The sequence below is a fragment of the Rhinolophus sinicus genome, linkage group LG06 (genome assembly GCF_036562045.2).
Source record: "Rhinolophus sinicus isolate RSC01 linkage group LG06, ASM3656204v1, whole genome shotgun sequence".
Lineage (NCBI taxonomy): Eukaryota > Metazoa > Chordata > Mammalia > Chiroptera > Rhinolophidae > Rhinolophus > Rhinolophus sinicus.
In genome coordinates this window covers 31,474,073-31,490,164 of record NC_133756.1, presented here as the reverse complement: position 1 = coordinate 31,490,164, position 16,092 = coordinate 31,474,073, and the positions used below count along the sequence as shown (strand labels likewise).

Genomic DNA, 16,092 nt, shown 5'->3' with positions numbered 1-16,092 from the left:
CCCCAATGGGAGGGTATTAGGAGGTGGCTCTTTAGGGAGGTAATTAGGGTTAGATTAGGTCATGAGGATGGAGCCTTCATAATGGGATTAACAAGTTTATAAACAGAGAAGGAGACAAGGGGTATCCACCCCTCTTTATGTGCATGTACCAAAAGGACCACATGAGGACATAACCAGAAAGCGGGCCCTCACCAAGAACCCAACCATGCTGGCACCTTGATCTTGAACTTCCGGTCTCCAGACTGTTAAAAACAAATGTCTGTTGTGTAAGTCACCCACCTGAACTCAGGCTGATGCCATTTTAAGAGGTTCACAAAATAGAGGGTGCAGCAGGAAGCCAAGATACAAAATGATCTTTGGAATAAGGTCTGAATGATTGGATGAATCAATGGCTGGTAGACTTAAAAAGTGACCCAGGTTGTTGAAGTCACCCTGTTTACCCTGCATATTATATTATAGGGTCTTTTGACCTTCTCTATGTGTTTCAGGTGGGCAAAGATATCCTCACTACTCAGACTCAAGCACGAACACATGGTAGAAAGAAATGATACTTATGAGTCGGACCAATGTCAGAATTCCAGCTCTGCCTCTTACTGACTGTGAGAACTTGAGCAAGTTTCTCAGTCTCCATAAGCCACAACTTCATCAACTATAAAAGGGGACTAACAGTTGGGATCTTTCAGAGGTAAGGAGACATTTAGCAAATGTAAGAATAACATTTAGCAAATGCTCAATAATTGACACTGCAATTGTTAAGCCCTAAATAAAGCCTAAATAATCTTAAGATCAGAGTAATAAGAATTTCTGTGGCAGAGGAAGAGCCAGATGCACTTTAATGGGCTGTGCTGGATGGAATGTGAAAAAGAGAGGCATTAGATAATGGCCCTGCCCTCACAGGGCTGATTTTCTAGTTGGGGGAACAAAAGGAATACACATGCATGAAATGACAACAGAACAACACTCAACAGCAAAATAAAAAACCAAACTATAGATGACAACTGTACATATGAAAGTAGTTTAGAAGAGAGAGAGTGGGTATTAAAAGCCAGGGTAATACCCGCTACAATATAGACCCTGAAATGGCAGAGATGCTGTCAGCTTTGTCTGTTGCTCTGTCTCCAACATCTAAACCAGTGCCTGGCTTTTAGTGGGTGGTGAATAATATCTACTGATTGAATAGGTAAACAAATTGTTTGAAAACTAGTGGAAAAGCTCTGGGCTTGGACTGTGAAGACCTGGCTTTGGATCCCTGCTTAATAGCTCTATAACACTGGATAACTGTCTTAACTCCTCTGAACCTCAGTTTCCTTATCTGTAAAACAGCTATATAATCCCTGCCCACGGCATGGGGTTTTTGGATGAATAATACATTTTCTGTGAAAAGTACCAATCCACAATAGGAACTTGAAAAATGGCAGTAAAAGTATAGAGAACTGGAACCTTAAGGATGGGTACACATTTAGACAAGTGGAAAGAAGTAATTTTAATGCCGCATTAAAATTCGGCTCCAAAACCAGTAAGGGTGTCCACGGACTAACAGGATGGAAGGCTATTTTTCTTTCCCACCATGGTAACCAACGGCACATGCTCCATTGCTGTTAACAAGATCAATAAACTTGCCACATTCAGAAATCGACAATTAACCCCTTTTACAACACTTAAAGTCACAGGCCTCTCTATTTTATACGGCCGAACAGGCTGCTGAGCACATGGTTTTTATTATTGCCCTCCCCGCCCCCCCTTAAAAAAAAAAAAACCTACTACTAATAATTTAACACCTTATAGAACCTGTCCCTCTCTTAATGATTTTGCAGGGAAGCTCTGTGCACTGCAGCTGTCTTTGCAAGGGCCACCTCCAGGTCCATGCTGCTTGGGGAAACTATATTATCTTTAGTCCTGCTTACCTTTCTAAATGTTTTATGGTTTACAGCTGTGGTGAAAAGCATTTTGGGGTCGGCAGAGATTTATTCCTCTTTTTAATGTTTTTACTAGGCTGAATAAACACATTCTCGAGGAATGAAACCTCTGGCCATGTTGGGAATATGGAAAGCTGGGCTCCACTCAGTAATGGCAGCTCTTTAGTGACTGACACTTGCTTATAACAACGAGTGCCATTGTTGGCTCCGAATAGGACCGTGGTCAGAAGCCTCAGTGGGTCCCACAGCACCCACCCCACAAGCCTCGCTGTCACAACCCTACCTGAAATCGCCTTCCTCTTTGTGAGATCCCATTAACACCTGTAGGAAAATGCTGCGTTTTTAAGTGCTCTGGAGAGTCTGGAAGGTTAAGAATGCATAACTGATACTATTTTGGGGGCGCTTTTACATCCAGCCTGTACTCATTTAAATATTTTTGGTAAATGCGTTTAGATAAAGCAAGTCTTTCTCCCAAATTCAAACGAACCCTTACTTTTTATGAGGTTTGTAAAACTTCAGCAAAATGATTTCTTAAAAAGGAAAAAAAATTATTTCCTTAAGCTTGCTCATTCCGTTGATTTTGGCTAAGGCTGCTCGTAGAATTACTACTATGCTATGAGAAAGATTATTCATATAGTGATTTGGAGCTGGGCAGAATCAGAAAGTGTTATAAATCTCTTCCCATGACATTCCTGCAAACGTTGCCAGCTTTGGAATAAAACAGACTTGGACGCCGGCAGACAGCACCTGCACAGCCCACTACAAGGCAGAAGCTGGCTTATCATCTGTCCTTTTCGCAGTGTCTCCACGTTATGCTTCAAAGTAAAAGGGATAAAGAGCTTTGTCTTGCTTCAGGACTTTGGGGGTAACGAGCAAACATAAGTCATCCTTGCAGACATATCCTTTTGCAGCTTCGGAGAAACTGACATGCCTGGCGCATTTCTTTGCTTTTCAATGCTTTTCTCTTCCTCAGCACAGTATCAGGGTCTCTCCATGAACTGGCGCTGAAGTCACATCTGGCTCATGCTAGTGAGAGCCGCTACGGATCCTGCCATTCAGGTGACTCCAGGCTGCTGTGTTGGACTCGACTCTAAATGTACAGTCACACTCCTAAGAAATCACAAATTTGCAGAGATGAGGCTGCTGAAACAATTATTTCAATAGGAATGATACTTGGGAGCGAGGCACTTTCATGCTTAGGGAATTTTATCCTGTAGGGATGTCAATAATAAAGGGTTCCTTTATAGCTGTAAGAGTTGAGGGTCCAGGATAGAGCTCTAAACTGCAAATCCAGACTTTGATTACATAGGGCTTTTGATGGAGAGTACCAACATTTCATCTCTGGCCATACTATCTCTGACGTAGAGCATGGGGATCCTCAGTTATTCTCATCTTTATCATCCACTGTCACGATAAACAAAGTACAATACCACCCAAACAAAGCAAATGGGTATCTAGGCACGAGCTCGTTTTCTATGCATGTTGGCATAATAACAATAGTAGACTTCACAATACCAATCACTTTCTCTGAACACACGGGGTACATTAGAGCTGGGAAAACTCAAACTGTAAGATTAACGTCAATACTTATTTGTCCTTTCTGGCCAATTAGAGTCACAGTCCTTTGGACCCATACTTTTACAGAGACCCAAATTCATGCATATAAGGCAAGAATTTCCGTCTCATCACATTTCTTAAGGGATAACTTAGTGTGCACACCAGCTATTGCTGACCTTCTCCTTTTGCGGTCAACATATCCCCCAACTCGTTCCCTGCATTTCAGAGGCTGTCCTTGTCATTTTCCTAATTGGAAGACATGCTGAGTATGAAGTTTCTCATTGTCACCCATTCTTCTCATCTATCTCTCTGTCATTCCAACCACGTTCTCTTTCTTCCCTCCCAGTTTTAGAGAAGAGGTTTCTTTCTTCCTATTGAAATCTAATGCTCTACCTGGGTTCAGTAGCTTTTCTCTTCCCACTGCCTTCTGAATTTTAATTTCACAATGGTTGTTTTCCTCTTTATTATCTTCAAAGCCCTCTTCTAGAAATGGTAAAATCTTCCTACACACACACACACACACACACACACACACACACACACACACACACACACTATACTTAACTTCTTTTAGCCTAATTTCCCTTCTGCCATTCACAAACATTTTAAACATGAAGTCTACTGTCATTACCTCCACTGATTTTCCACTATGTTTCTTCCTGATTACTGTAAATTTGGCACCTATTCCCATCCTTTCTCTGAAATGACCTCTCAATGGCCAAACACAATTTCAGTCTCTAAATGCAAGATCTTAGGCCCCACTCAGGTTTTTCTCTCAGACACTTGATCTGTTTATCACCTCCTCCTAAAAAGCTCTCTCTCCTCCATGGTTTCTATGACCTGTGCTTTCCTGGTTTTCCTCCTATTTCTCCAATAATTTCCCCCTGCTATACCGACATTCCTTTCTCCTGTACCCCTCCCAATTATAACAGTCAATGAATGCTCAAACTTTGGTCCTCCATTCCTCCTCTGATGATGCTATTGGGAGGCCCTTGGCACCCAACTATCCCTCAATCCTGACGCTCTTTAAGAGCGTACTATTTTCTTTCCAGCATGATTCTATTTGGATGTGCAGCCATCGCCTATATTGGTTCCAGTCCTCTGGAAGCAGATGCTAAGACTGAGTTAAAAGTATAAGAAACATATTGGGGATAATGTTTATGGATGAAAAGGGGCAAAAGAGTGAAGCAGGCAGGGAGAGGCTTCAGACTGTGATGTAGACCGGACATCTGGGAAGAGAGAGGGAAGGAAGAAGGATTGGGAAGGAAGGGCACCAAACTGCAGTGCAGCTCTGCGAGTCTGGGCCAGCCAGGGGAGAGGCCCCAGGGCAGTGACTGCCATCAGGCGACCAACGGGACAGAAAGCCTCAGCCCTATTACCTCTTTGGGGCGCAGTCACTGGTTGCTTGGGAGCTGCCCAGGGAGAGCATGCCATTGCCTTGCTTGCTATGGCAGATCTCCAGCACACTGCAGCTACAGGCGATCAGCTAACTGCATTTCTTACAGCAGGCTGTCTCTTGAAGGGACATCTCAAACACAATCCGTGCAAAACTAAAGTTAACTTTTCTTGCATCCATCCCCCCGCCCCAAAGTGTGCTTCCCTTTTCCATTGTCCCACCTCTGCCTTTGGGATCGGCATTCTTCCATCTTTCAAGTTAGATAATTTCATGTCATCTTTGACTTTTCCAATACTCTTATCTCTTATATCCAGTTTGTATCTCTTGGAATTATTTAAAAATGCTTCTCAGCTTTATCATTCCATCTCTCTTCTCAGTGCCACCGTGCTAATCCATATAGATAATTATCTCAGATAGATTACTGCCATTAGCTTACTCTCTTCCCTGACCTGTTTTCCTCATTCTCTAAATGTTGTGGTTTCCCAGGATTCAGTCCGTGACTCTTGTCTCGTCTCACACTACAGGTTTGTCCTCTGTGATCCTATCAATGAATTGACCTCTATTGAAATACCCATGACTTCAAAATGTTTATCTCCAACCCCAGTTTTGTTCAGAACTCTAAATCAAAGTTACTCAAACTTAAATAGTATATGCGCTGCTCTTAAAGGGAAAAAAAATGAATGTATACCCTAGAATTAAATTATTTTATTAAAAATGTTATATATGTGTTAAGTACCAAAAACTAAGTATAAACTTTTGGTAATAGTTTGGTTTCTGTACAGACTTTTTTCTACAGATTTTATATAGTTGAAATCATATTATACCTACATGTGCTATATTGTGCTTCTCATTTTTGACATTAGAGAGCAAGCATTTTTCTTAGTTAATAAAACTCTTCAGGAACATCTTTTCATGGGTACATAATATTTTATTGTGTAGATGGGTCAAAATTAATCTATTTTATAATGATGTCTAATGTTAATAAAGCAATAAACAACTGTAAATAAGATTTTGTCAAAATTTAAGAGTATTTTTCTCAGAATAAATTTCTAGAAATGGGAAGGTAGATATCTTCATTTCAGAGAAGAGAAAACCTAGGTTCTAGAAGTTTGAATAATTTCCCTGAGGCCACCCGGCCTGTAAAAGGTAAAAGATGAGAGGGGAAGTCTCGGCCCTAGGTTATTTCCACTGGGTTGGGCTACCCGTGCTGGGTCATTAAGGGATGCTATCCTAGGATTCTTTAGGGAGTAGAAGATCTGGAAGCTATAAAGGGCTAATTTATGATCTAATTCCCTGAAAACTTCAGCCTGACTTGACATTCAGAGGTATGGGTACGTGTAGCAAGAGTTGTATGAGACCTCTCAAAGCATCAGAAGATTAGGAGTAATCTAGTGAGGTACGATTTTCTCAGTGTTTATTTGGGCTGAAGTCGCATTTGCATTAGCACCACTGCCCTGATCTTTTCCTGGCTTGGAAAGGCTGTCGGGGTCCTTCATGACTGAGCTTCAATACCCAGTCTTTTAAAGATGGTCCAAGCTCTTACACAAAATCAGGTGCAATGCAGCTGTATTTGTAGCTTGTTCTCCACTTGTACCCTTGGCCCAGAGCGGCTGCAGTTAGAAGATATTTGATGCTGTTACTCTGAAAGTCATGGAATGGCCGACTTCATCCAGGGAGAGATCTGTTTCTTGTTTGGATTCCAACCAAGAAGTGACTTCTCGGGCCAAAGGGAAAGTTAAAGATGTCCCTCGTATTGCTATGACATGAAGAAAGGGAGGCATGGGGTGTGCATTTCACAGAGGCAGAGCATTCAGCCATGCACTCTTAAATCAGGAAGTAAAGGTAGGCATCTAGGGTTTTATAGAATGTACTGATAGCAGCTGATTTAGAGAAAGACTTAAAAATAGACCAGACTTTCTCGAGCTCAGCACTGTTGACATTTTGAGTTGGATAATTCTTTGTTGTAGTGGTTTAGGGGCTTCTCTGTCCTCTACCCACCAGATGCCAGCAGCACCCCTTTCCAGTCATGACAATCAAAACTGTTTCCGGACATTGTCAAGGGCGCTCTGAGGGTCAAAATCACCCACAGTTGACAACCACTAAAAAAGGCTAATAGTTCCCCGAAAAGAAAGCAGTTAATTCCAATGCAGGGGGCAAATGAAAAGAAAGTTATCAACATGAAAGATGTATACAAAACATCTTGTGAGAAGAGGACTCCACATCGGATTACAGAAGGTCCTCCTTTAGTCGCCCCAGCTAAGGGTCTTCTGCAGAACTGTAATGAAATGGAATGGGCCTGAAATAGAAAGAAACCCTCTTTATAGTGAGCATAGGTATTATATACATATCATGCTTGCTAACTAGATAGTATCCATATATAACCCTCAAGCTAGAGCATGGTTTTTGTCAATCTTAACAAAAATCTTCCTGGAATTAACAAAAATTCCAAGACTGTTTCTATAGTTATTGAACTGCGTAAACACTATTGAACATTGTAATCAAGATTCTTATGCTCAGAAAGCAGGACAACCTCAAGAATACTGAGACTGGCTTCCCTCTATTTTAATACTCCACATGTTACGCATCCATAAAATCTTAGTATTAAAAGGCATCTAAGGAGCCATCTAATTAAGTTTATCAAATTTCCCACACAGCATCATTGACAGATGACTGAAACCCTTCATAAGGCTGATTATTCCATTGTTGGACAGCACTACTTACTTATAAGATTTTATTTTGGGGGGTAGACTCTGCCTCCTAGCAATGACCACTTGTTGGACTTGGTTCTAGATTCTGAAACAACATGGAATTAATCCACTTCCTCATTCAGATGTCTGAAGGTAGACCCTGAAGTCTTCTATCAAGTCTTCCCTTTATCATCTCTTGTCCACTCCAATCCACCATTCCCACTACATTTAACTGTTTTTCACATGCAATCACCTTTCTCCCCACCAGTCACTCTCTTCTTCATCCTTTGAATACTCTTTCCATCCTCAGGATCCAAAGGGTATCATCAGCATCTCACAATTACACTCAGCAATGATGCCAAAACTTCACCCCTTCCATCAAGGACCCTAAAATACTCATTGACCTCTCACTCTCCTCATAAGAATTATTTTTAACCTCACAGACAGAACAAGCATCGGGCAGGTACAACTCTCAAGATCACATCCTTTCCTTTTGCCTCCTCCTACCTGGGACCCCTTCCCAACACCTGTTCTTACAAACTTACCTATGTCTTTCGGTCTCTTCTTGTCTTCCTCCAATCTGAGGAGGGTGCAGACCTGTCACCACCAATTATTCTTTCTGTCCTGTGTTTTAGTTTCTCCTTCTCATTGTTCCCTTCTCAGAGCCCACCCATATGTGTAGGTTTTCCCTCTCAAAAACCAGCTAACAAACATAGCCATCCCTCTTTCTAACTAGAGCACTGTAGTACTAAGTCTCCTTTCTCCACATCTTAGCAATGCTAAGAATCATCTGTATTCAAAGGCTTATCCCATTTATTTCTTACTTGACTATAAACAGCATCTTCATACCAGGACACTCTTCAGATACTCTCTGCACTCCAACATACTAAGAAATCTGCAAGTCTCCAAACAGACTATTTTACTTCCTGTGCCTGGAATGATTCTCCACCCCACCCCTTGCCCAGTTGGCAAACTCCTTTTCTTTTTAAAAGACCCTCAGATGCCATATCCTTTGCATACATAGCCTTCCCTAAAGAGATAGGAAGATGATCAGACCATCAGATTATCCGTTTTATAAGTGTGTTTTAAGAATCAAATGAGATAACATATGTCAAGTACTTACACAGTGAGGGGCTGAATAAATGCTTGATAGATTGTAGCTATTATTATTATTATTAGTCCCTTTGGCAGGCTCTGTTTCTCTTTCCCTAAGTGTCCATCGTTGTTTCCAGGATATTATGTTGTACCTGTTTAAGCAGGTGACAATTTCTCCCCCGATCCACCAGATTCTACGGGCAGGAATGCCATGTTTCCATCTATATATCTCTGACATTGAGCATAATGGCTGGCACCTAGTAGAAAAACTCAGTTAATACATGATGAATGAGTGAATCACAATTCAGTTGCCTGAGTACAAGGCAATTATTAGTTTTCATAATTAACAAGAATATACTGGTTCTATGCAGATGGTTCTGGCCTTTTTTTTTTTAGCAGTGATATCACATTTCAAACCTCCAATTTACCTCCGTGAAATATGGAATGGATTAGAATGCCAAAGGGGGAGTCAATGTTCCCTGCCACTGGTTCCCCAGTGGGGAGAACCACCATGCCGGGTCACAGGGGCACAGTGATCCCTTGGCTTGGGTTGGCACTATCTGTCCTTGGTGGGCCAGGGTTGCCTGGAGCAGCCAGCCTCTACGGGTTCAGCTGTGGGCCAGCCGCAGAAAACGGAACAAAAGCGGCATTGATGCCACCACTCACAAAGCAAGCCCTTGGGCAAGGATCAGAGGCCCTGCCTGTCAGCTTCTCTTTTCCCAGACAGCACTCAGCTCCACCTCTGCCTCCAGGAACTGGGATAATGTAGCCACCGAGGTACAGGGAGAAAAGGTATGTTATGCCAGGTGTGAAAGTGCTCAAAAGAATGTTGCTTGGCAGCTATGAAGTGGAAATGAATTTTAGTGGATATTTCATTCTGATGACAGTGTTGATAATTGTTTTATTTAAGTAAAGCAACACTAGTCAGAGCCAAAGAGCTGACCTCCAAACTTTTCACCAAGGATCCTTTTTAAATTTGACATCTCCCTGCCCCAAGGACCTATGTTTGAAATGTTTTTGTCTAATATATAAATTTGCAGTTTTTATGAAAAAAATATTTACGTACTGAACTCTTCCTGTGCGCCAGCTCCTTTGACTCTATCTTATTTGTTTTGCATAGTGTCCTTTAGCCCTTATAATAAGCCTGTGAGGAGTGTATATTATTTTTAATTTGTAAATGAAGAAACTGAGGCTCAGATGGCTTAAGTAACTTGGTCAGGACCACACACCTCATAAATGCCCTTATTAGTAGTGAATCAGCTTTCTGAGGTCACACAGTTTTTCAAATGATCTCAGCGAACTAATAGATCATTAAGTAAAAAGTAACCGTTCCCTTATTGTTATTAAAATAATGAATATTTTTGTAAAATATAAAAGTGGTTAACCAAAATTTATTAAACTGTAACATATAAAGAAATCAAAATACTACTGTCAAAGCTTCTAATTAGCATGAGATTGAGAATGTTTTTCACTTCGTTGATCTAATTGTGGCAAACAAATTTGTGGCTCTAGTTGTCTTTGTGATGTTTTAAAAAGTTAATAATATACAATTACTAGGAGGACTTTTGAAAAATCATAGATACCGTGTTTCCCCGAAAATAAGACTGGGTCTTATATTAATTTTTGCTCCAAAAGACGCATTAGGGCTTATGTTCAGGTTAGACCTTATTTTCAGGTCATCCTGAAAAATCATGGTAGGGCTTATCTTCTGGTTAGGTCTTATTTTCAGGGAAACATGGTAGTTCACAGACTTCATTACTCACTCTGAGTGTCCCCAGGGTCTGAGATTTCCAGAATGGTGCCACTTTTCTAGGGTATTTTTCTTCGCTGTTTACCCTTCAGAAACTATTTCTCCATATACTGTATCAATGCTGAATGTCATTTTTTGTTCTTGGTGCCTTTTGCTAAACTTAGACAAGATTCTGTCAATTGGGAAGGCACGTAAAGAACTTTCCTTTGATTGGAATGCGTATCTGGAGCCGAGTCCATTTTAGGATTTCCTCAAGCTGTTTGCACGATCTCTGAAGGTGCAGATCATAAAGATGTCAAAGGAATTTTAGGGCCTGGGGAAGAAATGAAAAGCTCACCTTTGCCCTTAGCTTTGTGTGTACGACAGCCCGGGGACCGCAGGCCAGGCTTACCGGTAATTCCAGGTGTACACAGGAGGGTCCGATTTCAAAGTACTCATGGACCCTTACTCGAAGGACCCAAATAAGAGGTTGAGGCTTTGATGTGCAACAGGAAAACAGCCTCAAATTGTTTTGCAGAGTCCATCCTACTCTAAGAAACAAGATTCAGGAGCCCAGGGGAGTAAGTTCCAGCTAAATGGTACTGGGATTCCCCTGGCTCTGTCAGCAAGAGGGCAGGGAGACTGAGCTGACACTCATTTTCACAATAAAAGCACCTGAAAGATGAGGCATGGATGATCACACCAGAGGGAATTCACTGATGGAAAAATAATGATAATCATATCTTCCTAGGCAATCCATCAGACCAGCACAACCCACAATTTGTCAGAGGTCTTTGCTAACGCGGGTGTCACTCATTCTCTCTACTTTCTAAAACGGCACAGGCCAAATCATAATCTGAGCTCAAAGAAGCAGTGCACTGACACTAGAACTCTTAGAACCCTATGTATAAAGGTAGGAGGTGCAACGTTATTTGTAAGTGTTAAGAAAAAGGGGGGACACGCTGATGAATTCCAGTGATTTTAGTCTGGAGAATACATACATCAGTAATGAGAAGTAGGGAGATTATGTTATTATATGGAAAATATCTAAGGTACTATAATAAGTGAAAAAAAGATGGAAGCAATTGTACATACATGGTTATTGCCATCATATGGAAGATGTATGGGGAAAATGACTGAAAGGCATTAATAACATTTAGCAATGTGTATGTGTGCCAGGTGATCTATAAAGCATGAATTATCCCATTCAATCCTTACCAAAAAACTCTGTGAGAAGCTTCTATGCACATCTCACATGGATGGATTAGAAAACTGAGGCTGACAGAAGTTACAGGAACTTGCCCAAGATCACACTTGTGGATAACGGACGGAACTGGAAGCAGATACTCGTAACCTCTGTATTAGAAAATCATGGCTGTGTTGCAGGTTGTGGAGTTATGTGTACATTTTTTCCCCCTTTTAATCTATTCTCCAAATTCTGTGGTGTGATTATATTAAATTTAAAAATTTTTAAGATGTGCATTAAGAAACCAGAACTTGTAACCTCCACTTCCCAAGAATGTTCAGGTAATAGACTCCGATCTCTAGATCGGAATTTGAGCTCTGATAAGGCCTATTGTTTGATTAAGCACAGGAATGGAAATGTCACCCCAAATCAGATTCAGCAAACATTTTTTAAGCCCCGGTGACTGGGAGGATTATAAGAGGTAAGGCATGTCAGGTGCTTAGGACGGTGCCTGGGGGACATGAGTAAGCAATCCACGGCTATTACCTACTATGATTAACACGTGCCATGTGATGTTCTAAATGCTCCTACATAGGCTCTCAGCTTATCCTCACATACACCACTTCCCACTTCTTATTCACCGATGATCTTCCTTTGAACCAAGTCTCCCAGCGCCCTATGCAGGGCCCTGCATTCACTGGGTCTCACCTAATCCTCTCCAGCCTTTAGCACTCAGTTCAAGTTCAGCCTCTGCCACAAAGCCCACCCACGCACATCCATTTCTCCCTCTCTTGACTTCCCTCAGAACATATTTTCTAACTCATTTAATTAGAGTCCACATTGGTTAATCCTTTAAATAGTTAATATACCTAAGACTGGACTCTCTAAGGTTGGTGGTTCCTAGGAGTAAGACAATTTTTCTTTTCTGTTTCTTTTTTCATCCCTTCAGAGTACCTAATCCCATATAAGTTCCTTTAATTTTGTATTAATCGGGACTCTAGTTGCCAATGACAGAAAACCTAACTCCACCAGGCAGAGGCTGAAAACAAACAAACAGACGAAAAAATGGGGGCGGGGTAGAGGAAAGAGGTGTTTAAAGGCTTATGTAACTGACAAGTCCAGTAGCCTGGGGAATGACTGAAGTCTTAAAGACAGCAACTGAGCTGGCTTGGTCACGTGGTCACCCTAATGTGGGTACGGGGCCAGCGCCAGCCAGCCTGAGAGTGGACATGAGGCAGTTTTCCCCAAAGGAGAAGCAAGCTATTCTTGTCAAAAGGATGAATGGACACTGGGCCAGCAAGAACAGCAGATGTCCCTTACCTTATTGAATCAAATTCCTCAGCACTTTAATAATGATAATAATAACGATAATAACTGTTCCTCACTGGTCAGGCACCAGATTGTAACCCCAGTAGGAGCTGCCAGGCATCCACAAGCTCTTATTAACCTGATCTCAACTGAAGTGAGCCAGGCCTGGGGGCAGAGCTACAAAGGAGAGCTTACAAATCTCTGACACAGCATTTTAATACCACAGGGGATTTTTTTCCTTTCCCACAAATTGTATTAACCCTTCGGGAACAGGGGGGAAACCCAGTGTAGAGCTCATTAGTGGCTTTCCTTCAGAGCTCTTCAAAGAGGCCCCATCATTTGCCAACGTGATTTTTCTTAATATTGTGCAGACGGCAGGCTAATCCATCTTCAAATGATCTAATTGCGTCTAACTTTCTCTTAAGAAACACTGCATGGAGTTGCAAAGTCTTAATTGCGGGGTGTATGCCGAATGTCTCCAAGATTACAGAGAGGCAAGCACTCAAACCAAAGCTGGGGAATTTCCAGTGGAAACTTGCAGGGGCAGAAAATGGAAGCAAAGTGGCAAACTGGAAAGCTTCGTGAAGCTCAGTTCTTGGATCCCAGTGTTCACAACACTGAATAAATGCTTCAGCTTACTGCTTAAGCATTTTGCTGTTCACAGAGGTTCCCCTTATGCCATGAAAGCCTCACGCTTCCTTCCTTCTATTTGCGATGGAGGAAATGGGTAAAACAAAGGGGCACATGGAAGGGAAAGGGGCAGGCAGAGGAGTAGCTGTGATCTTCTGGCTGGCTGGGCAAGAATAAGGACCCCAAGTGGCCAATATTTTCTTAGAGGTTTCTCTGGCCTTCCTCTTTCTTAGCTCAGCAACCTTTATATACCACGCAAAGGGCCTAATGAAATAAAACAGATTTACATAAAGGAGGTAAGCAAGCCAAGTGGGAGCAGAGTGAGGAAGGGGGAGGCTGGAGATGGAGCCAGGAATTGCAACGCTTCCTGTGCTGGGGGGGTAGGGGGATGGTAAGAGTACACGTGCAGGTGAGGTTAGTGCACATACCAAAGGCTCTCTTTAATTTAACACATCTTTTAAATCCTCTTTTACTTATTTTGTTTATTCATCACAACTAGTCTAAGGGGGTTCAATTGTTTTCTGAATTTACACTAGGGAGAACCCAGGCTCCCCGTGGAGGTCTCTGCTACATCTGGTGCCTGGCAAAGCTGGGATCCAAACTTCTAGCTCCAAGGTGGGCATCTTTTACCAAGCCACTCCCTCAGACACTCCATGAGGGTGTTGGTGGTGGTGGTGGTGGTGGTGGTAGACAGCTGGGTCAAGGTCACATGGAGGCTGCCAGCCCCCCTGAAGTGCCCGCCATCTGTAGGTACAGATAACCCAGCTCTCCCATTCCCTGGCAGGCCTGGGGGAACTATCATTTTTACTAGGATGAAGTCATATATTAAACAATAACATGGTTTCTGTCAACATCAGGCCTTCAGGCCTTTGTTCTGCCCTCCCCCACAAACATATTTATATTGGCCCTGGCTAACAATATCCCACTTTCCATTTGCAGTCCCTTATGTCTCATCTGGTACACAGTACGCAGAAAATCAGGTTGTAAAGGACCTGGCAGTAAACCTATGGCACTTTATTAATTCCACTTTCAGGTCCCTAGTGACAGTGAGAACTGGGAGGGCCTATTCGGGTACCAGGGCCCTTATTTTCTGGAGATTGGCCCATATTCCTCTCCTAAGCAGGGCCACAAAAGGAGTCTGTGTGGACCCTTTATACAAGACAACTCTATAAGAAGAAGCCGCAGAAAGCAGGCCCCTAATAATAGCACTAACAGCAAACTTCCCTCGAGGGCTTGTTATGTGCCAGGCACTGTGCTAAGTGAATTACACACATTATCACACCTAATCCTCACAGTCCTTTGAGTAGATGCTATTCTGACCACAGAAGAGAAAAACCCCAATACCCCACAGGTTATTCTGTCACCCCAGAAGATCCTCTGCTCTAAGCCAGGCAAGCACTGGTGTGTTCCTTTACTCACTCATTGATTGTTTAGGTATTAATCAAGTGCCCTCTTTGTGCCAGAGACAGCGGACACAAAGATGAATGGTCCTGCTCAGAGAATTAAACCATGGATCACAACAGAGTGTGAAACGGGGAAGCACACATGTGTCAGGAGAGTGGAGGAAGGGAACTCCGCCCAGGCTGGGCTCTGGCACCCCCCCTCTCCTAGCACAGGGCCAAGTGCTTCATCCCACAGGACTCCGCTTCTCCACCACCTGCTGAAGGCCAAGTGTTCTAGTTGAATAGACAATGGTAGACTTAAAACTCTATCCGACGACAATCACAGATCTATACATGTCACGCTCCTTGCAGTTCCCACTCATCCCTAATGATGGAAAAACCGAGATGAGGATGAGATTCCTCGTAGGCTTCGTCAAAGAGCTACCACGGTTTATGAGTGTGTGCGTTGAGGTGTGCAGGTGGGGTGGGGAACAGGCGAGTTAAATACCAGCTCTGTTTGGCATCTCGTATACTTTTTTCCCATATGACTTCATTTATTCTGCTTGCTTTTAGTAATTTAGTCTTTCACACTTGCTTCTTCTCCAGGCCATCTCAGTTCTTCTCACTTCTTTACACCTTACCTACTCCCATCCTAGCCCAAGTCACCTATTTTTCCCATATGGACAAGTACGACAGCATCCTTCCTAGTCTTCCAGCTTCTGCTCATACCTGCCCCCGACACTCAGCTTCCACACAGCTGCCAGAGTGCCCTTCTGATTGCAAATTAGAACATGGCACTTCTTCAGGTAAAACCCTCCCAGAGCATTCATTACTTTTGGATTTTGATGCACCAGGAGATTTGGCTCTTGCTCCCCTTTCCAACCTCATGTCACTCCTTCCACCCCTCACTCACCCAGTTTCAGCCACATTGGCCTTCTTTCCCTTCCATGATTGTGCAAAACCCGTATCCACTTCAGGGCCTCTTACTGTTCTTTTGACTAGAATAGCCTGTCTTCCCCCAGCTCTTCACAAGCCTGGCTCATTCCACTCCTCAGATGTCAACTCCTTGCAAGAAAACTTTTGCTCATCAAGCTGTTAAAAAGCACCCCTTTCCTACCCCCAGACCACTATATATCACCCGTTCTTCTTCCTGTTATATTTATCTGTTTCTCTCTTTACTGTCTGTTTCTCCCACTAGAGCCAAGT

At 42.6% G+C, this 16,092-nt stretch overlaps 1 protein-coding gene and 1 long non-coding RNA gene across 5 annotated transcripts in view; one reads left to right on the top strand and one right to left on the bottom strand.

Annotated features, from left to right (window-relative positions):
- Nucleotides 1-16,092, bottom strand: part of ROR1 (receptor tyrosine kinase like orphan receptor 1) — a 368,707-nt gene that overhangs the window by 83,322 nt on the left and 269,293 nt on the right. The window lies entirely within an intron of this gene.
- LOC141572109 (uncharacterized) overlaps nucleotides 9,377-16,092 on the top strand; it is a 42,057-nt gene continuing 35,341 nt past the window's right edge. For both annotated transcript variants that reach the window (XR_012497251.1, XR_012497250.1), the window contains exon 1: nucleotides 9,377-9,443. This is a non-coding gene — a long non-coding RNA (uncharacterized LOC141572109). The remainder of the gene's footprint in view (nucleotides 9,444-16,092) is intronic.